General features: G+C 37.9%; 2 protein-coding genes across 3 annotated transcripts in view; both read right to left on the bottom strand.

Annotated features, from left to right (window-relative positions):
- LOC100013358 (olfactory receptor 7D4) overlaps window positions 1-22880 on the bottom strand; it is a 298110-nt gene that overhangs the window by 108893 nt on the left and 166337 nt on the right. The gene's annotated exons all lie outside the window — the stretch shown is intronic.
- Window positions 16362-22880, bottom strand: part of LOC103101170 (uncharacterized) — a 32238-nt gene continuing 25719 nt past the window's right edge. For both annotated transcript variants that reach the window (XM_056822361.1, XM_056822362.1), the window contains one exon: window positions 16362-20989. The gene's annotated coding sequence lies outside the window, so the exon portion shown is untranslated. The remainder of the gene's footprint in view (window positions 20990-22880) is intronic.

The following is a 22880-nucleotide window of genomic DNA, read 5'->3' as shown; positions in this document are numbered from 1 at the left end:
CAAAATACAGAGGAGATAGAAGACGACACACAAGAAAATGCCCCAAAATCTTCCAAAGGAAATGGAAACTCTCCACAAACCCATGAAGAATTTGAATCAGAAATGAACAAAAAGATGGAAGCCTTCTGGGAGGAAAAGTTGGAAATAATGCAAAAGAAATTCACGCATCTACAAAACTAGTGTGATGAAACTGAAAAGGAAAACCAGGCTTTAAAGGCCAGAATCAGGCAGCTGGAAGACAAGGATCGTGTAAAAGAGCAAGAATTAATAAAGCAAAGCCAAAATACCAAGAAATTAGAAGAGAACATAAAATATCTCACCGACAAGGTGACAGATCTGGAAAATAGAGGGAGAAGAGATAATTTAAGAATAATTGGACTCCCAGAAAAGCCAGAAATAAACACCAAACTGGACATGGTGATACAAGATATAATCAAAGAAAATTGCCCAGAGATTCTAGAACAAGGGGGCAATACAGCCACTGACAGAGCTCACAGAACACCTTCTACACTAAACCCCCAAAAGACAGCTCCCAGGAATGTAATTGCCAAATTCCAAAGCTATCAAACAAAAGAAAAAATCCTACAGGAAGCCAGAAAAAGACAATTTAGATATAAAGGAATGCCAATCAGGGTCACACAAGACCTTGCAAGTTCTACTCTGAATGATCGTAAGGCATGGAACATGATCTTCAGAAAGGCAAGAGAGCTGGGTCTCCAACCAAGAATCAGCTACCCAGCAAAACTGACTATATACTTCCAAGGGAAAGTATGGGCATTCAACAAAATAGAAGATTTCCAACTTTTTGCAAAAAAAGACCAGAGCTCTGTGGAAAGTTTGATACCGAAAATCAAAGAGCAAGGGATACCTGAAAAGGTAAATATTAAGGAAAGGGGGAAAATGTTATCTTCTTCTTTTACTCAAACTCTCTTCTATAAGGACTGCATTTATATCAATCTATGTATACTAATATGTGGGGAAAATGTAATGTATAAATAGGGAGTAAAGAATGACCAAATAGAATAATCTTTCTCACACAAAGATTCACATGGGAAGGGGAGGGGAAGAAAACTCCTATAAGAAGGAGAGGAAGAGAGGGTTTTTTTTTTACTTAAACCTTAATCTCAGGGAAATCAACTCTGAGAGGGAAAAACATCCAGATCCATTGGGATCTTGAAGTCTATCTTACCCAACAAGGGTAGGGAGAAGGGAAAACCAAGGGGGGGAGGGGGAGAGGGAGAACAAAAAGGGAGGGAAAGAGAGGGGGTAGGGGGAGGGAACAAAAAGGGAGGGACTAAAAAGGGAAACATATCAAGGGAGGGGACAAGGGGGACTGATTCAAAGTAAATCACTGGACTAAAAGGTAGAGCTGAAGAAGAAAAGATTAGAATTAGGGAAGGCTATCAAAATGCCAGGGAGTCCACAAATGACAATCATAACTTTGAACGTGAATGGGATGAACTCACCCATAAAACGTAGACGAATAGCAGAATGGATTAAAATCCAAAACCCTACCATACTTTGTCTTCAAGAAACACACATGAGGCGGGTTGACACCCACAAGGTCAGAATTAAAGGATGGAGTAAGACCTTCTGGGCCTCAACTGATAGAAAGAAGGCAGGAGTGGTAATCATGATATCTGATAAAGCCAATGCAAAAATAGACCTGATCAAAAGGGATAGGGATGGTAATTATATTTTGTTAAAAGGGACTCTAGACAATGAGGAAATATCATTAATAAAAATGTATGCACCAAATAATATAGCACCCAAATTTCTAATGGAGAAACTAGGAGAATTGAAGGAAGAAATAGACAATAAAACCATACTAGTGGGAGACTTAAACCAACCATGATCAAATTTACATAAATCAAATCAAAAAATAAATAAGAAAGAGGTAAAAGAAGTGAATGAAATCTTAGAAAAATTAGAATTAATAGACATATGGAGAAAAATAAATAGGGATAAAAAGGAATACACCTTCTTCTCAGCACCACATGGCACATTCACAAAAATTTACCATAAATTAGGTCACAGAAACATAGCACACAAATGCAGAAAAGCAGAAATAATGAATGCAGCCTTCTCAGATCACAAGGCAATAAAAATAATGATTAGTAATGGTACATGGAAAACCAAATCTAAAACCAATTGGAAATTAAACAATATGATACTCCAAAACTGTTTAGTTAAAGAAGAAATCATAGAAACTATTAATAATTTCATCGAGGAAAATGACAATGGCGAAACATCATTTCAAACCTTTTGGGATGCAGCCAAAGCGGTAATCAGAGGTAAATTCATATCCCTGAATGCTTATATTAACAAACAAGGGAGAGCAGAGATCAATCAATTGGAAATGCAAATGAAAAAACTCGAAAGGGATCAAATTAAAACCCCCCAGCAGAAAACCAAACTAGAAATCCTAAAAATTAAGGGAGAAATTAATAAAATCGAAAGTGATAGAACTATTGATTTAATAAATAAGACAAGAAGCTGGTACTTTGAAAAAACAAACAAAATTGACAAAGTACTGGTCAATCTAATTAAAAAAAGGAAGGAAGAAAAGCAAATTAACAGCATTAAAGATGAAAAGGGGGACAGCACCTCCAATGAAGATGAAATTAAGGGAATCATTAGAAATTACTTTGCCCAATTATATGGCAATAAATACACCAATTTAGGAGAAATGGATGAATATATACAAAAATACAAACTGCCTAGACTAACAGAAGAGGAAATAGAATTCTTAAATAATCCAATATCAGAAATTGAAATCCAACAAGCCATCAAAGAACTTCCTAAGAAAAAATCCCCAGGGCCTGATGGATTCACCAGTGAATTCTATCAAACATTCAGAGAACAGTTAATCCAAATACTATACAAACTATTTGACATAATAAGCAAAGAGGGAGTTCTACCAAACTCCTTTTACGACACAAACATGGTACTGATTCCAAAACCAGGCAGGTCAAAAATAGAGAAAGAAAACTATAGGCCAATCTCCCTAATGAATATAGATGCAAAAATCTTAAATAGGATACTAGCAAAAAGACTTCAGCAAGTGATCAGAAGGATCATTCACCATGATCAAGTAGGATTCATACCAGGGATGCAGGGCTGGTTCAACATTAGGAAAACCATCCACATAATTGACCACATCAAGAAGCAAACTAGCAAGAACCACATGATTATCTCAATAGATGCAGAAAAAGCATTTGATAAAATACAACACCTATTCCTATTAAAAACACTAGAAAGCATAGGAATAGAAGGGTCATTCCTAAAAAGAATAAACAGTATATATCTAAAACCATCAGCTAATATCATCTGCAATGGGGATAAACTAGATGCATTCCCAATAAGATCAGGAGTGAAACATGGATGCCCATTATCACCTCTACTATTTGACATTGTACTAGAAACACTAGCAGTAGCAATTAGAGAAGATAAAGGAATTGAAGGCATAAAAATAGGCAAGGAGGAGACCAAGTTATCACTCTTTGGGGATACCATAATGGTCTACTTAAAGAATCCTAGAGATTCAACCAAAAAGCTAATTGAAATAATCAACAACTTTAGCAAAGTTGCAGGATACAAAATAAACCCACATAAGTCATCAGCTTTTCTATATATCTCCAACACAGCTCAGCAGCAAGAACTAGAAAGAGAAATCCCATTCAAAATCACCTTAGACAAAATAAAATACCTAGGAATCTACCTCCCAAGACAAACACAGGAACTATATGAACACAACTACAAAACACTCGCCACACAACTAAAACTAGAGTTGAGCAAATGGAAAAACATTAAGTGATCATGGATAGGACGAGCCAATATAATAAAAATGACCATCATACCCAAACTTATTTATCTATTTAGTGCCATACCCATTGAACTACCAAAATATTTCTTCACTGATTTAGAAAAAACCATAACAAAGTTCATTTGGAAGAACAAAAGATCAAGGATATCCAGGGAAATAATGAAAAAAAAACTCATATGATGGGGGCCTTTAAGTCACTGACCTTAAACTATATTACAAAGCAGCAGTCATCAAAACAATTTGGTACTGGCTAAGAAACAGAAAGGAAGATCAGTGGAATAGACTGGGGGAAAGCGACCTCAGCAAGACAGTATACGATAAACCCAAAGATCCCAGCTTTTGGGACAAAAATCCACTATTCGACAAAAACTGCTGGGAAAACTGGAAGACAGTGTGGGAGAGACTAGGAATAGATCAACATCTCACACCCTATACCAAGATAAATTCAAATTGGGTGAGTGACTTAAACATAAAGAAGGAAACCATAAGTAAATTGGCTAAACACAGAATAGTATACATGTCAGACCTTTGGGAGGGGAAAGGCTTTAAAACCAAGCAAGACATAGAAAGAATCACAAAATGTAAAATAAATAATTTTGACTACATCAAACTAAAAAGCTTTTGTACAAACAAAACCAATGTAACTAAAATCAGAAGGGAAACAACAAACTGGGAAAAAATCTTCATAGAAACCTCTGACAAAGGTTTAATTACTCATATTTATAAAGAGCTAAATCAATTGTACAAAAAATCAAGCCATTCTCCAATTGATAAATGGGCAAGGGACATGGATAGGCAGTTCTCAGATAAAGAAATCAAAACTATTAACAAGCACATGAAGAAGTGTTCTAAATCTCTTATAATCAGAGAGATGCAAATGAAAACAACTCTGAGGTATCACCTCACACCTAGCAGATTGGCTAACATAACAGCAAAGGAAAGTAATGAATGCTTGAGGGGATGTGGCAAAGTAGGGACATTAATTCATTGCTGGTGGAGTTGTGAACTGATCCAACCATTCTGGAGGGCAATTTGGAACTATGCCCAAAGGGCGACAAAAGAATATCTACCCTTTGATCCAGCCATAGCACTGCTGGGTCTGTACCCCAAAGAGATAATGGACAAAAAGACTTGTACAAAAATATTCATAGCTGCACTCTTTGTGGTGGCCAAAAACTGGAAAACGAGGGGATGCCCATCAATTGGGGAATGGCTGAGCAAATTGTGGTATATGTTGGTGATGGAATACTATTGTGCTAAAAGGAATAATAAAGTGGAGGAGTTCCATGGAGACTGGAACAACCTCCAGGAAGTGATGCAGAGCGAGAGGAGCAGAACCAGGAGAACATTGTACACAGAGACTAATACACTGTGGTATAATCGAATGTAATGGACGTCTACATTAATGGCGGTGTAATGTCCCTGAACAATTTGCAGGGATCCAGGAGAAAAAAACACTATTCATAAGCAAAGGATAAACTATGGGAGTGGAAACACTGAGGAAAAGCAACTGCCATAATACAGCAGTTGAGGGGACATGACAAGAGGAGAGACTCTAAATGAACACTCTAATGCAAATATTATCAACAAAGCAATGGGTTCAAATCAAGAAAACATTTAATGCCCAGTGGATTTACGCGTCGGCTATGGGGGTGGGGTGGAGGGGAGGAAAAGAAAATGATCTATGTCTTTAACGAATAATGCTTGGAAATGATCAAATAAAATATATTTTAAAAAAATCTCTTTCCTTTATCTCTGCTTTATTACTTGCCTATCAGTCAGTTTTGTTTTCTTTTTTAACTTGACTTCAAATTTACAGCTGCAAGAACAGGTGTGTGAAAAAACCTTTTTGATTCTCCTTAAATTAAGCTGTTTTAGATCTTAGCAACAGGACCCTAAGATCCTGGCTAGCAATTGCCTAAATTAGGATTAGAAAAACCTGGGAAAACTTTTTGGTCTTGTCCTGCTTCCCACATTTTTACTTTAGAAATATGGAGTCACAGACAGTTTAGAACAGTTAACAACTGGAGTTTCAGTAAATACTTTGTTCTTTTCTTAGTACAAACATTAGTCTGCAGCTTACTTAACAGCTGGCTCATCAGCTCCATGACCAATCTTATAAATACAGAATTCCTTGTCTCTCTGAAAGGGCTCATCCCATGGAACTCAATCCCAATGGCAAAATCCAATTGACATACTACTTTCCCTTGAGTTTTTGATTATTGTAATTTTAATATTGTATTTCCTTGAAGAACTCACTTCTCAGTCAAACCAACTAATTGCTCCCTCTCATATTCAACAAATTGAAAAACTAAATACTTGACAGGAGCTTATAGAGGAAGGTCAGGGAGAGATTTTAACTTTTATAAGAAGCATTAACAGAGAGTTAAGAACATTATCAGAATCTCTGTCCCACCCTGCTCTGGACACAGCTCCTCCTGACAACTCGGCCTTAGAACCCCCTGCTTCTAACCAACCTACCTCTCCCCTTGCCCCCTTGGCCTCAGAAAACTCTAATTCTAATCAACCCACTCTGAGTACACACCACACCCACACTTCCGACCCAACACAATCAACTCTAAGTTCACACCCCACCCAGGCTTTTGACCCAACACAATCAACTCTAAGTTCACACCCTACCCATACTTCTGATCTTAATCACCTTACTGATTCCTCCAATCCAAACACCTCTGTATCCTTTCACACTTCTTCCTTGGCTCCTCCTTCTCATCCTACACAATCTACTTTAAGTTCACATTACAACCTAAATTCACACCGTACCCCTGATTTTTTTGGCACTATGGGACAACAAACCCTTCCTTTTAATGTGCCCAACTCTTCTATTTCTCAGACTTACCCAATTGAAAATGGAGCAAGAAGCCTAGAAACAGGAGTACCAAATAACTTAGAAAGTATATTTCCTTTAAGGGAAGTACCCACTTTTAATAAAAACGGAAATTTGATATCTGTAAGATATCAAACACCTTTTACCCCTGAGGATTTAAAAAAATTGAAGGAAGATATGCCATCATTTGAGGATGAACCAATATTAATTATAAAAAAATTAGAGAACATATTCAGAACTTTTGATCCCACTTGGTTGGATGTTGAGAATATATTAGAAGAATTATTAACAAAGAGAGAAAAAAATCTTCTCTCTGGATAATTTAAAACAAGGTAGAAGAGGACATTATTGGCCAACTGAAGATCCACATTAGAACCCCAATGTGGAATTAGATTATACAAAACTAAACCAGGCAAGAGAAGCCATGAGAGCTTGCTCTGATAGACCTGAAAAATGGTCAAAATTTGAAAAAACCCGACAACATATTGATGAAACACCCTCCCAGTTTATGGACAGACTTATTGACATAGGGAATACATATATGGACCTTGATTTATCCAGAGAAAGAGACATTAGACAAATACGTAGGCAATTTGTTAAGAATTGTTGTTCAGTGGTAAAAGACTACTTTAGAACTAGATGACCTAATTGGGACTCTATGGACCTTGATGAACTAAGGAGAATAGCAACCTATGTTTATAAAGGTTATGTAAAAAGACCTAAGGAAGATGATACATCAGTGGAAGATTTAAAGAAAGAAATTGAAATGTTAAAGAGACAATTGAAAAATAAGGGAGAAACTATAACCTCTTTGCGGGAATTCACAAATAAATCAGTAACTTGCCACTTCTGTGAGAAGAAGGGCCACAAAATGATGGAATGTAGAACCTTTCTTAAGATGATTGGAAGGAATATGCAGCTTAATAATAGCTTTAGAAATAACTATAGAAATGATGATAATGGTCATAGAAACCAGAACAACTATAGAGATGATAATGGTCATAGAAACCAGAATTTTAGAAATTCTAGAAATTATAATGATGATTATGGAAATAACTATAATGAACATAGAAATAAGAACTTTAGAAACCAGAATTATAGAAATAGGAACTGGGAAAATAATGACAATGCTCCAAATGAAGAAAATGATAATACCCAACAACAAAATATAAGAAATGGAGCTTGTCCAAAAAATAGTCGAGGTGCCCTTCAGGGGGGGTGCCCAAGGAATATCCCAAACACAATGATGGCATCTGTGGGGGGGGGCTGGGGCACAAGAATCAGAGGATACAACCTTTGATTTTCCAGACCCTGATGTCCTACTACAAGTTGTCCCTATCTACTGCCCTCCCCATACTAATGAACCCCATGTTACCTTAAAGGTGGGTAACACCTATTATGATTGTCTATTAGACACTGGAGCTACCAGGTCTGTATTGAAGAATGTACCAGATTTAAATTGTTATCCCGTTGATTCACAAAGTGTAGTGGGGGTATCAGGAATACCCCCAAAGAGTTGAAAAACTTGCCTCTAGAATGGTGTCTGTAGGACCCCTAGAGGTACAACATTCCTTTCTTTTAATGCCTGACTCCCCTTTAAATTTGCTGGGGAGAGACTTTCTATGCAAACTCAGAGCCACAATAACTTGTTCACCAGATGGTTCTTTATCATTGGAAGTACCAGAGGAATCTTTAAATTTACTCCCTGTACTTCTCTCGGAAAACCAGGAGGCAAAAGAGCCTTCCACTTTTGAAATACCTAAGGATATACCGGAGTCCCTTTGGGCCACATCTTCTTCCAATGTAGGCTTACTTAAATCTGCTGTTCCTGTGCAGATAAAAACTAAATCTAGCCCACCTCCTTCCATCTCTCAGTATCTCCTCTCAAAGGAGGCAATTGAGGGTATTACACTAGTTATGAACTCATTAATAGAACAAGGAATAATAATCCCTTGCAAATCTGAATACAACATGCCCATCCTGCCAGTTAAAAAACCAAAAAGAGGGCCCGATGGCAAGCACCTCTATAGATTCTTACAGGATCTGAGGGCAGTGAATAATCACGTTATAAAGAGACACTCCGTAGTCTCTAACATAAATACTATTATTTCCTCTATTCCTAGAACAGCTACATACTTTACAGTAGTAGACTTGTGTTCAGCTTTCTTTTCCATACCTATACATGAGAACTCCAGGCATATTTTTGCTCTTACCTGGAAGGGCTCACAATATTCATGGAGTCGGCTGCCACAGGGTTATGTGGAAAGTCCAAGTTTATTTGAGCAAATTTTGAGCCAAGACACAGACAATATAACATTTAAAAATAGTAAATTAATCAAATATGTAGATGATCTACTCTTGGCTTCAACAGACGCAAAAACATGTCAAGAAGATAGCAAACACCTTCTTTTGGAATTGCACAAAAGAGGACATAAAATCTCTAAGGATAAAGTTCAGTGGTGTCTCCCTAAAGTAGAATATTTGGGATTCATCCTGACTGTGGGTGCTCATATTTCTCCAAAACAAATTGAGTATATTCAAAATTTAAGCACTTCTACTACTAAGAAACAGTTGAGAGCAATTTTAGGAGCAACAGGGTTTTGCAGACAATGAATTCCTTGCTATGGGGAAATTACTAAACCCCTTATAGCATTAACAAAGGATTTGGTTCCTGAACCCCTCAAATTAGAGCCTGAACACTTGTCAGCTCTATCAGATCTAAAAAAGGCTATCATGTCTGCCCCTGCTCTAGGCATCCCAGATGACAACAAGCCATTTACTTTGTATGTACATGAGCAAAGAGGAGTAGCTTCTGGCATGTTAACTCAGACTTTGGGACCTTCTCAGCACCCAATTGCTTATTATTCTGCTAAATTGGACCCAGTAGCAGCAGGAGCACCACCATGTCTTAGAGGAGTAGCTGCTACAGCCTTACTAGTAACAAAAACTGTTGATTTAGTATTGGGATGTCCATTAACAATAATGTGCCCACATGAGGTAGAAGCATTGTTGCTAAAGCATAGAACACAGGCATTCTCAGATCAGAGAATTACAAGGTATGAAATAACCTTGTCAAATAGAAAAAACATTACCTTGAAATGTTGTACTACTCTTAACTCTGCCACCTTGCTTCCAAATTTACCAACTTCAGGAGAATCATTACACAGTTGTGAAACATTAGTGTCCATGGCAGAAAAGCCTTGAGATAATCTCTTCGACAAGCCCTTAGACAATCCAGATATGATCTTATTTACTGATGGTTTCTCTTTTATGAGGGATAGCATATGATACACTGGAGTTGCTGTAGTCTCAGAAGTTGCCACTGAGTGGTCAGCTTCACTACCCTCTAACATTAGCTCTCAAGGAGCAGAACTCATAGCTCTGAAGCATGCTTGTATAATTGCCAAGGATAAAAAAGCAACAATTTATATGAATTCTAGATATGCTTTTAGCATTTGTCATTCAGTCGGAATGCTATGGCTCCAGAGAGGATTTTTAACCTCAGCTGAAAAATCTATAGCTAATGGAGAAATTATTAATGAAGTTCTTTCTGCTCTCCAGCTTCCTGAAGCCCTAGTTGTAGTTCATTGCTCTGCCCATAGAGGTGGCCCTGACCCTGTCTCTAAAGGAAATGATCAAACAGATGCCGCTGCAAAGCTAGTAGCCATAGAAGGGCTTGATTAATTTTTAACATTAACAACCGCTGATGATTTAAATTTATCACTTTTCTATAATGAAAATTAAGTGGAAAAATGGAAACAAGTATTCAAGCAAAACAGATTAATGGAGTATGGGTGTCATCTGAAGGAAAACCCCTGCTCCCTAGAAGTTTCTATCACCAAATTTGCCAATCTATTCATAAAAATAGTCACTTTGGCACTCAGGGCATCATGGACTCTGTTAAGAGAGTATGGATAGCCCCTGGTATAACTACTATAGCCTCTAAAGATGAAGGTAATGAAATTTTTTAAAAAAAAGAAGTTGAGGTGTAATGAGTACTATTTCCTAGGAAGATTTAGAGGTGATGAGATGTTATGGAAAGAATGGGCATTGGGAATCAGAGGCCCTTTGAGTTAGTTCTAGTCTTGGCTTTACTAGTTAACTTTTATGACCTATGGCCTTATAGAAGAGCAAATTGGACAAGATGACCCCAGAAGTGCTGCCAAAAAATTAGATTCTATAAAAAGTTATTTTCCCTTCTCAAGCCTCAGTTTCCCTAACTATCAAATAAAAGAATTGAATTCAATTATTTTTAAGGTTCTCCCCAGTTCTGAAATACTATGATCCTAGGGAGATAGTTCATAACTTTTATAAAAAGGATTAAAGAGAATACCCAGAAGCAGAGAGTATAGTTAGGAGGTGGTATATCATTATAGAAATGACAAAAAAATAGTCTGAACTCACACAGTATTCATGGAATGGAGGTGAAATACTTGGTAACTATTTGATTGGATGTTGCCCATATGAACAGGCTCAGTCACTGAAGTGCAGGACTAGTACCCAGAACAATTTGGTTTGTACCCAGAGGTCCTTAGACTGGAAATTTTCCCCTCCACATATACACTCGGTCTCATCCTGGAGGTTTGAGACATTCAGAATGGGTTCCTTTGGACCTGGGGACTATTTTTCCAACTCTTCAATTGAAATGGGGAAGAGAAGAAAGGAGAGATGATAGAGGAGGGAAGGAGAAGATAATAGAAAGAAGAGACATAAGGAAGAGAAAGGAAAGAGACAGAAAAAGAGTTAGTAAGAAAACCAAGGCTGAGATAGGTGAGTTACGGAACTGAAGGCTTTGTAAACCCCTTGCTCAGCTGGCACAGGAATGGGTGGAAGAGAGAGAATAAAGAGCTGGGGGGTTCTGGAGCCAAGATGGCAGAATAGAAGCAGGGAGGCTTAAAACCACCATGAGAATCCTTTTTAAACAATCTTAAAATAAGGCCACAAAATGAATACAGGAGTGAAAGAACCAACAACCAACAAGGAGATCATGATAAAAACCTAAAAGGTAGGCAGAGAACATATGGAGCACTGGAATAAGAGGGGAGCACAGACAGCAGGAATTTACAGCAAGTAGTGAGGAGTAAGCCAAGAGCAAGCCACATACCACTACCCCACATCTGCTGTGCCATGTTCTGAACCTGAGCCCAAGCTAACAACCAGAACCTGAGATCCTGCCTGGGCAAAAAGAGGTCCAAGCCAATGCATACCCCTTGAAATTCCAAGCAAACTTGCAACAAAGTCTGGAATTCCAACCCAAGACAGTCTGTCCTGATGCAGTCTGATCTGTGTGGGCTCAGAGTGAAGCCAGGAGTCCCTGTGGTGAGGATCCCAGTTTGGGTTAGTTGGAAGACCAAAAGCTGATCCCCCTGAAACTCTTACCAAAAACTCAAGGCGGAGCCCCAAGGCAGGGTAATCAACTTTGTGCCTGAACAGATTAAGCCCAGAGTGAGATCAAAAGAATACAAGCCTGAGGCTAAAATTTGAGCAGTGCCTGACCTAATCAAGACCACAATGAGACCAAAAGCATCACCCAAGTATGAGGTGAGAATTTCAGCTATCAACAGTCTCAAAGGTTAACTGAATCAGCAGTGAGAGAAGACTTGCAGAAGAACTGAAACTGGTAGAAACCCAGAAATAGAGCTAAGAGTAGCATTAAGGAAGGACTGAAATTTTAAAAGGTACTCTAACCTCCCAGAAAACAGAGTCTACCTATAAAAAGGCTGGAGAAATGAGCAGACAACAAAAAAGCACCCAACTGGCCTGAAAATATACTAGCAGTGTAAGCCTAAGCAAGAGGACCAATAAAAACAAATTTAATTCTCCTTCTCTACATGTCTGCTACTTCCCAAAGGCTTTTCTTGCATCCCCTGGTCTTGCCCCAAAGAGAATCTAGAGTCATTTCTCTTTTGAAGAAAGAAAATTAAGGAAGTCTCTTTTCTCCATTGATCTCCTACTAGCCTTACACTTCACACAGGCACACAGCTTCAAGCCATCATTCCCTCTACTAATCCAAAATGACACCGAAGCAGCAGCACACAAAATACCTCAGTCTTGAAACCTGTTATATGGGGATTTTCTGCTTCCCTCAGTTTCCTTTTTAAATCTTCTATCATAATATCCCTTTCCTCATATTTGTCCTCATTACAACACAGATATGTTGCCTTCCTTCTTAACTCCTTTAATCCCATTTCCTCCCAATCTGGGCAATTATTTTTGAAAAACAATTTGATTTTGGGGATTGCATTCCCTACAAAAATCTTTTTTATGTGTGCAATTGTCCCTTCCTCTAAAATTTCCATGTTTAATTATGTTTCTGCAGCCTCTGTAATACATTCTAGGAAGTTTGTAGGTGTTTCATTTGTTTTTTGCTTACTACCCTCAAATTTAAACCATGCATTAGGTCTTTTTGTGTGTCTTTTCATTACATCCTTTATTGATTATCTGGCCTCTTTCATCAGTTCATATTCAGATTTATTACTCATATTCACATCTTGGAAATTTTCTGGCCATGGAGTCAATAATGGGTCATTTTTTGTCTCATCAATAAACCTATTCCTTTCCCTTTTTGTCAAGAATTCCTTCATAAATAAATAGAAATCACCATAATCTGGGTCCAAAATGTCAATAGCTCTCTGAAATTCTCTAACCACCTTGTTTGCTTCTTCTACAAATGATAGAGTTCTGCGTTTTATTGATTCTAAATTCTCTGGTGTAAATAATTTGTGTGTTTTTACATATTATTTTATTAATATTAATATTATTTCATCTTGGGATACCACAGGGATCTCCCTTAGAGGAAGCAAGGAAGCTTTGTTTTTAATTCACTCTACCTCTTCCCATTGTAATCTAGTTAAATGTCTACTATTGCCATCATTATTCTTCAAATCATTTCCAAAATCATTTGCAACAATCATTCTTTCTTTCACACGTCTCCATTTCCTCTAACTTTTCCTTCATAAATATGACCATTTGTTTTAATTCTGAGTCTTTAGTAATCCACAATATAATAGCTTTAAATTCATTACCAATAAGGAACACAACAACTCTACATTTGTATACCACAAATAAACATGTAAGCATTAAGGGCATATAAGACAATATAGTTGCACAGTCATACACATAAAGGGTTTCATCCACTGATAATGCAACATAGCATAACATCCATGAGGAAACAAATAAAAATTATGTAAGGGATGTGTAAAACACAATCCCACAACATATAGAATAAATTATTTATCATGTCCCATGACATGTTTAATTAAGTATTAAACCAATATACGATACAGAATTTGTTGTATTAAACTCCACTTTGATTTGTATTAGTCAACACATAATAACAGAACAAGAAAAAAATCAATAAAAATTTTCAACCAAAAAAATCCAAAATGGCTGCCTAGCACATGTACTCTTTTTGGTCTTTAAAGTTTAAATACCCCTCAGAGTTCAGTTAGTGTCTCAGAATTCCATTGCTCACACCCTGGAAGGTACCAAGTGCTTGGAGTTCCAATGGATTCTTCCAGATAACCTCCTAACTGCCTGTTTGGTTTCTGATATTCCTATCTAAAGTTAAAAGTCTCCTAAGTTTTTACCTAGCTGGCTCAGCCAAACTGTTATATGGGGTCTTGGGTGAAGGGAAGGGTTTAAGGAAGGAATCGCACAATTTTATAAAACAGTTTTATTAACTAAAAGGGTAAGGAAATGACAGGGTTTGAGGGCCCAATTTACTATAACCAACCCAGATATTTAATTCACTAAGAGTTTCTAATCTAAGTTTAACCGATCTACCTAAAGGGTAAATAAAAGATAAAGTCCAAAAGGGGCCCAGATTCTCAAAAGCTCCAAAGTCTGAAGAATCCAGATGTAGGGTCCTTACAAGATCCAGGAAGAGAGGAAGTTCACACCCAAATCACATCTGTCCACCAGAGTGAATGGGGAACTCTGACTCAACCTTTTTTTTTTTTTTTTGAGGATAAGTCAAGTCAGGCAGCTTCAAAGGTCATTTCTTCAGGGAAACTCTGACACACAGCCTCTCTGTCTGAATCCCAGCTTCAGAGAGACAGTTTCCCAGCTACCTAACTGTCTTAGAATCCTGACCCAGCCAGATTTGTAGAATCTGAGTTTGAGGGTTGTCAATCAATTTTTCAAATTCCCTAGTTACAAAACCAAGTTTGCAAATATAAACAAAATTGTTAAATACAATGTAGTTTGGAAAGGAGGGAATTAGCTATTGGACAGAATAGGAAAAGATTTATGTATGTAAATTGATATTTAACTATTTCTTTTTTTTAAAAACCTTTACCTTCCATCTTAGAGTCAATACTGTGTATTGGCTCCAAGGCAGAAGAGTGGTAACGGCTAGGCAATGGGGGTCAAGTAACTTGCCCAGGATCACACAGCTGGGAAGTGTCTGAGACCAGATTTGAACCCAGGACCTCCTGTCTCTAGGCCTGACTCTCAATGTACTGAGTCACCAAGCTGCCCCCTATTGAACTATTTCTTAAAGAAAGAGAGAATCTTCACCGAGATGAAAAAGGAATTGGTTCTAAGTATATGGGACAGGCAATACAAAGGCATGAAGCTTAGAGCTGCAGAAAAAAGGCTAATTTGGCATCAGTTGTGTGGTTCAGAGACTAGGCTCTCCCATATAATTTCTTTACTTCTGGAGAAGATAAGAGAAAGATAAGAAAGTCAGACAAACAGTTCATTGGTCACTATGAGGCAGTGAATGTGAGTATGGACAGCAATGGTTGTCAAACTCTGCCAATGAATTCCCATAATACAAACAGCTCCACAGTGCAAGGGAGTTATTTATAATAATCCACGTATAGTTTCACAACATTTCCAACAATATAGCTCAACAATGAATATTCCTAGTGACTCTGTTGATATGCATTGAACACTACTGAGCAATTGAAAAACTTCAGGCCCTCTGGAGAAAAGTGTCTCATCATGATGAAAAGTCAACCTTAGAGGAAATGCCTACTCACTCTGAATTAATTGAAACAGTGATAGTGAACACTGACATTAGTTGTACTCTGCCCCAGTTCATTGGTGATAAAATGGTATTAGAGAGAAAGAGGAGGAATCTCTTGATTCTCTAGAATGGAGGGTTTGCCAGAGGTCATCAGATTTAAGGGTCATGTACTTATCAATAGACCTCTGTGATGATTTGACTTTCACCCAGAGAAGAAATATTCTAGATGAATTGCTTCAATATAGCACAGACCAGTTAGGTTCAGGTTATCTGAAAGGTTCAGGTTATCTGAAAGACCTCAGATAGCCATGTCTGCATCCTTTGAAACCTCTCTCAAGTCACAAGAAATACTGGGTTCTCATCCTACAAAATACTCACATAGAAGTTACCTTCTTTTTTTTTTTTAAACCCTTACCTTGTATCTTGGAATCAATACTGTGTATTGGCTCCAAGGCAGAAGAGTGGTAAGGGCTATGCAATGGGGGTGAAGAAACTTGCCCACAGTCACACAACTGGGAAGTGTCTGAGGCTAGATTTGAACCTATGACCTCCCTTCTCTAGGCCTGGCTCTCAATCCACTGAGTTACCCAACTGCCCCCTAGAAGTTACTTTCTCCTGAGGTTTGGAGTGGTGATTTGAAATGTTAAAAAGATAAGGATAACATACATTTTGAAATGAAGGAGAAAAGGAATAAATCAGGCAAAGTGCTCTAGGACTGTCATTTTATCTTTTCTTTTTAAAATTTAATTGTTCATTATATTAAAACATCATTAGCTCTCTGCTTCCCTCCTCTCCCCGATTCAAGAAGGAATAACTTAACAAAAAAAATATATGTATTTATAAAGCTGTCTTACTTATGTCTATTAGTTCTTTCTCTGGAGGTGAATATACACAAGTCATTCTTCAAACAATATTTCCATTGCTGCATATGTTCTCTTGGTTTTGAAAAGAGCGAATGGAAAAAGATATACAAAATTGCACTGAAGAGAACTTTTTGAAAGGTAGAATTGGCCCTATTGAAAAAGAGGTACAAAAATTCACTAAGAAAAAGAACTTTTTACAAAGTAGAATTGGCCAAATGATAAAGGAGGTATAAAAGCTCACTCAAGAAAATCATGTCCTAAAAATTAGAATTGGAGGAATGGAAGCTAATGACTCCATAAGACATCAAGAAAGAATCAAAGTCAAAAGAATGAAAAAATAGAGGGAAATGTGAACTATCTCATTGGAAAAACAACTGACCTGGAAAATAAATGAAGGGGAGATAATCTAAGAATTATTGGACTAGCTAAAATCTGTGATTTAAAAAAAGGAGCTTAGACATTATCTTCCAAGAAATTATCAATGAAAACTACCTTGTTATTCTAGAACCAGGAGGGGAAACAAATATGGAAAGAATCCACCAATGATCTCCTGAAAGAGATACCAGAAGGATAACTCCCAGGAATATTAGATAGCCAAATTCTAGAACTCCCAGGTCAAGGAGAAACATGCAAACAAACAAAAAGAAACAATTGAATATCATGGAGCCACAGTCAGGATAACACAAGATTTGGCAATTTCTCCATTAAAGGATCAGAGGACATAGGTTATGATGTTCCAAAGGACAAAGGAGCTAGGACTTCAAGCAAGCCAGTAAAAATGAGCATAATCCTTTGGGAGGGGGGGATTCAAGAAAATTGAGGACTTTCAATTATTCCTAGTTAGACAGACTTGATCTCAGTCCAGGGGAGAGGCCAGTCTTCCAGACACCAGGAGTAACAGAAAGCAAGAGGTAAGCATCCTCTGGGATACCAGGGAGCCATGAGGCCTCTGGCATCATCTCATAGCATGTATACTTGCCCAGTCAAAAGGTTAAGCTGAGCCTTGGGATAAAATGGATTTTCAAAACTTTCCTTTTATAAAGGAAATATTTTTTTTGGTTTCACAAAATTTCTCCAATAAAAGTCTCATTTCTCAAATACATGAAGAAATTAGACAAATTCTAATTAAAACAACTCTACCTCCTGACACCTATCATATTGGCTAATATGACAGAAAAGGAAAAGTACAAAAATTTTAGGGGACATGGGAAAGCTGAGACACTAATGGCCTATTGGGGAAGTTGTGAACTGATTCAACCATTCTGGAGAGCAATTTGGACCTATGCCCAAAGAGCTATAAAATAGTACATATCCTTTGACCTAGCAATACAATTACTAGATTTGTATCCCAGAGATTTTTTTAAAAACAGGAAAGGCTTATAAGTATAAAAATAATTAAAGTAGCTCTTTTTGAAGAAGACATAGAATTGGAAAGTGAGAGGATACACATGAATTTGAGAATGGCTGAGTATATAGTATCTGATCATAATGGAATATTATTGTGCTGTAAGGAAAAAATTGGGAAGTCTTACATGAACTGAAGGAAAGTGAAATAAGCAGAACCAGGAGAATACTGAAAATAGTGACAGGAATACTGTACATTGAACAACTATGAATAACAGCTATTCTCAGAAATACAATGATCCAAAACTATCCCAAAGAACTCATGGCAAAAAATAACAACTGTTTCCAAAGGAAAAAAAACTGATAGAGTCTTAAATCCAGACCAATGCAAACATTTTTCACTTTCTTTCTTAATTTTTATATGAATTTCCTTCCACTAAAGAATAATATGGCAAATTATTTTACATGGTTGCACATGTAAAATCTATACAAGACGTGTGAAAGGGAACTCTTCATTCTCTTTGTCTACTTTGAGTTAACACTTGGTTAACACTAACTTAAGTACCCCTCCTTTGTAATTGACCAGTCCATGAAGTGTGAATTAGACTTTCTTTTAGTACCCCTACTTAGTACCTCATCAGACACTAAGTAAGAGTGTTTGCAAGTCATTTGCTAAAGTGGGTAACAACTCAATCAGTCAGGAAATTGTGCATCCTTTTGATAAGCATTTACACCTCCAGAGGATGAGAAGTGGATCCCGCAAGACACTGCCCTCTCTGGTCAGTGCTAGACAATTTGAAAACTGTGATTGGCCCCTATGAAGAGGGGCCCTGAATTTCTGGGGCTAGACATTGACTTCAGGAGTTGTCCTCAACATGTCATCTTCAGCTTGAACTGCCTCTTGGAGGGAACTTGAGTGAGTGAACAGTTGGCTTTCCTTTCCTGACTTCTAGAGAGAGATTAATTCTGGTCAAGGGTTAACAAATTGTGCCACGCTGAGTTGAACACCAGAGTAATATTTAGTGATAGGCTAAATAACTTCTCTACCCTCTTTTTGTATTTCTCAACTTTCACTCTTCCCACCTATTTTGTAAATAAAAACTATAGAAAGTCATTTCAACTAACTATAATATTTTAAATCGGTGATCACCACACTATTTATAATTTTCACATATTTTAGTCAAACCAATAATTTTAATTCCTTACAACTATTTACCATCTCAATAGGGGAAAGGTTGTGGGGCAAGAAGGAGAGAATTTGAGACTCAATATCATTTGAAAAATGTTGGAAATTGTTGCTATGTGTAATTGGGGGAAAATAAAATTTAAGATTATTCTGATGGCTAGCCAAGTAGAGAATAGATAGCTGAGGTGACAGCCTGAAGAACTCTTGAGTTAATTGGGAACACCAATCAGGTTGTTGCTACCTATAAGTCTCTCCCATCTTCTGGTGATAGTAGTAGTCTCTTGGTAACCAAGGATGATGATTGTCTTTGTGCGCTTTCATCTGTGATGTAGATGAGTGTGCACAAAAACACTTGTGCTTGAAGGAGATTTAAGAGGAAAAGTCGATGCACAGAGACAGTCCCACTCTCTCGGCATTGAAAGTCTGGATCCATTGGCATGAAAAATCATTACACCTGGAGACTTCCTCAGCTGCATTGGATGGCCATGTTGCCTTTGTGCTCCAACATGCCCTAGGCACTCCACAGTGCTTTGCTGCATCGCCATCTCAGCCATTGAAACTTCTTATTGGTTTCTTCTGTCTGTTCGGTCGAAACAGTCTTCACATGCTGGGTGAGCAAAGCCCTGGTTCACCAGGGGTCCACGACCCAATGGCTACCCTCACAAGGTTTAGCTAGCCTGTAGAAGCCGTTGACTGGGGTGTGGCCACTGCCACATGCTAGCAGCTACTGGGAGCCACAAGTGAGAGTTGGGTGTCAGGTGAGGGTCAGAGGTTGGAGAGCTGCCCTAAGAGGGCACGATAAGCCCTCCATACCAGAGATACTACTCCTCCCTGAACACCTCATATACCCCTCTTTTGGTGATATTGTTTCCTATAAGACCCCTTTGCTGGCCTGACTTGTATCACTGACCCCTAGTTTCCAACATTTATCTTGAGCTCCATTTTATTATCAGGCCTGTCACTCAGAATAAAGGTAGAATCACTTTTTCCAAAGTAGAAAACACTCTATGATCCTAAGCTGTCCCAAACATTATATACTCATCCTCATATCTCAGTCTTTCAATTCTTCTAAAACTTGAAGTATCAAACCTTAATCCCCTTCCCTTTTCTATTAATTTAGCATCCACCTAGTCTCTTCTTCCTATAAGGCCCCTCTGAATAAGGAATTCAAGACTCTATATTGCAGATGGGTCACTTTCTAGATATAGGGAAGAACCTTTGGCTACCTAGAGGTTCCTAATGTTTCCCCAGAGGCAGCTGGTGGCACAATGTATAGATTTGTGTCTCTGTGTCTCTTAAAGACTATGTAGGACTGAAGACAGAAATGACTGAATGAATAGGTAACACTATGGGGAAACTGATCTTCCAACACTTAACTAATTGAGGGAAGAAAAGGATATAAGCATTTAAGCTTTTACTATGTGTCAGTTTAAATCTAGCTTCTGACATTAGCTATAGATGACCCTGGGCAAGTCATTGAACCTCTGTCAGTCTCAGTTTCCTCAGCTATAAAATGGATATGATAATTATAGCACCTCCTTTTGCAGGGTAGTTGTGAGGATCAAGTGAGATAATACTTGTAAATAAAAGACACTTAGCACAGTGCCTGACACATAGTAGGTGCTACTTAAATGCTTATTCTCTTCCCTTATGTAATCTATCCCCATCCTATGTTCTGTCCTCAAAAGAGAAAGTGCTAACTACTAGGGACATATGGATCCTAACTTGATGCCTAGATAGAAGTTTGTCTACAAGAAGTGCACTATTCAGGGTTACGATACAGACAATATTGTGGATCCTGGTCACAATTCATCTGAAGTATTGTGCCCCTTTCTGGGAGCCACAGCTTAGGAAGGCATATGGAGGATCAGAGGAGGATGTCCAGCACAGTGAAGTACCTTGAAATCATCACACTTGAGGACTGATTGAAGAAGACAGGGGAATGTATAATCTAGAGAAAAAAATGGCATGGAAGTGAATTACATGAGAGCTATCTTCAAAAATGTAGGAAGTCATAAATAAAGGGGTTATTAGCTATGTTCATTTAAATCCAAAGTGTGGGAAGAACTAAAAGCAATAAGTAAACATGACAAAGAAACAGATTTTTACTTATGTAAGGAAAAAGTTAGCTCTGTTCCAAAGTAGAATGGAATGGGCTGCCTTAGGGGACAGCAAGGCATCCTCATTGGAGGTATTCATGTAGAAACCGAATGAACATTAGTAGGACCTTTTAAAGAGTTGGGTTGCTAGACAGCTGCAGTTTGGTCTCTGAGCTCCCATTCAACTCTGTAATTCTGTGATTCTGTGAAAATTTAAAGAATTACCCAGATTTGCAGGGGTTCCCAGTGGATCCTAAGTTCCTGACCAATTGTTCCAAACCTAACCTCCTTGGATCCATAAGCTTATCCATCATTACATCAGATGCCAATATTTATTGATGAGGTCCCAAAAACGGCCTCTATATTTATCAGATACCAAGAGTATCAATAATAGTGCCTATAATCAATATGCATCTGGCATGAGATAGCATGTCATGAAGGAAAGAGGATGCTGGCCTTTATTTCTGAGAAAGAGTAAAATGGTTACTGACATGCCAAAGAATTTGGGTTTGAATCTTGGATCTGTCCCAACTCACTGTGTGACTCTTGACAAGTGGGTTTCTTGTTTTGGTCCTCCTTTAGTATCCATACCTACTGCTCCTGAATTAATATCACCCCTTATCTTTTTTTCCTTATTCCCTATTCAACCCCTGGAAAGGGGAGTACAATGGAGCCTGTAAAGGATAATTTTAGTGTTGAGACCTAAACTATATTAATTATTGACCACCATGGGATATCCCAAATAAAATACCCAAGTCAGCTGGAAATTTATGGTGATTTAATTAATATAGTGGAAAGAAATTAAGAAGAAGGGAGAAGGAAAGGGTGTAAGATTTCTCCCACCTGACTTGTGCCAGGGGGAAGATTAGAGGCTCTAGGAAGATAAAGTTTTGGAGAGTAAAGGAGGAAGGAATCAGCCTGAACTCCTAGAGGGCTTAGCCAAGATGCTGGAACTTGAATTAGCTCAAGGGCAAACTCACCACCAAAACCCAGACAAATAGCTGCCACTATGCCAAGATGTTGGAATGCTTAGCATACTGCCAGCCAGAGCCACATCTCTGGGGAAACAGACAGATGAGAGGAAGCCCCACAAAAATACCTAAATGATTCTACCTCACTTTCCTGTGTCTCCTCTGCACCAATGGTAGCCTAAGCTTGACTTGGGACAGCCCAGAGGTCTGTCAGTTGTTTCTGATTTGTCATTTTCTCTATCAAAGGCCATCCTCCTAAACACTCAATCCTCAAGCATGGTTGCAGGCATTCCCAATTTTGTTAGACAAAGTGTCTTCATTGTTACAAATCAGGAGATAGCTAAATCCAATCTTCACAATCCTCCCTGATTATCATTGGGAGACTAGTCTCCCCATTGATTATTTAACATAAATATCTTGTAGTCCTAAAGCACCTAAAAAACTACAGATGTATACAATATTCAATTTTAGAGGGGAAATTACAAGTTACAATTGTTAGATAAAGAGGGAAATAGAAGGACAGACAACAAACCAATGTTTGCTAAGAGCATTGAAAAAAAACAATTATGGAGCAGTCCCCATTTGGCATAGGAGTATACATTCAAATAAATGTTCAATCAAACTTCAGTTCAATCAACCACACCCAAAGTTCATTCTTGATCTTTTTGATATAGTGTAGGTTTTCTGGCATCTTTCTGCAACAGTTAGTTCTCTGGATTTAGGAGTTAGCAAGCATCTTCTTTGAAGATCTTTCTCAAACAAAAATTTCAAA

This window comes from Monodelphis domestica, chromosome 3 (genome assembly GCF_027887165.1).
Source record: "Monodelphis domestica isolate mMonDom1 chromosome 3, mMonDom1.pri, whole genome shotgun sequence".
Taxonomy (NCBI): domain Eukaryota; kingdom Metazoa; phylum Chordata; class Mammalia; order Didelphimorphia; family Didelphidae; genus Monodelphis; species Monodelphis domestica.
The sequence above is the reverse complement of the archived record's forward strand: the minus strand, read 5'-3'. Positions and strand labels throughout refer to the sequence as shown.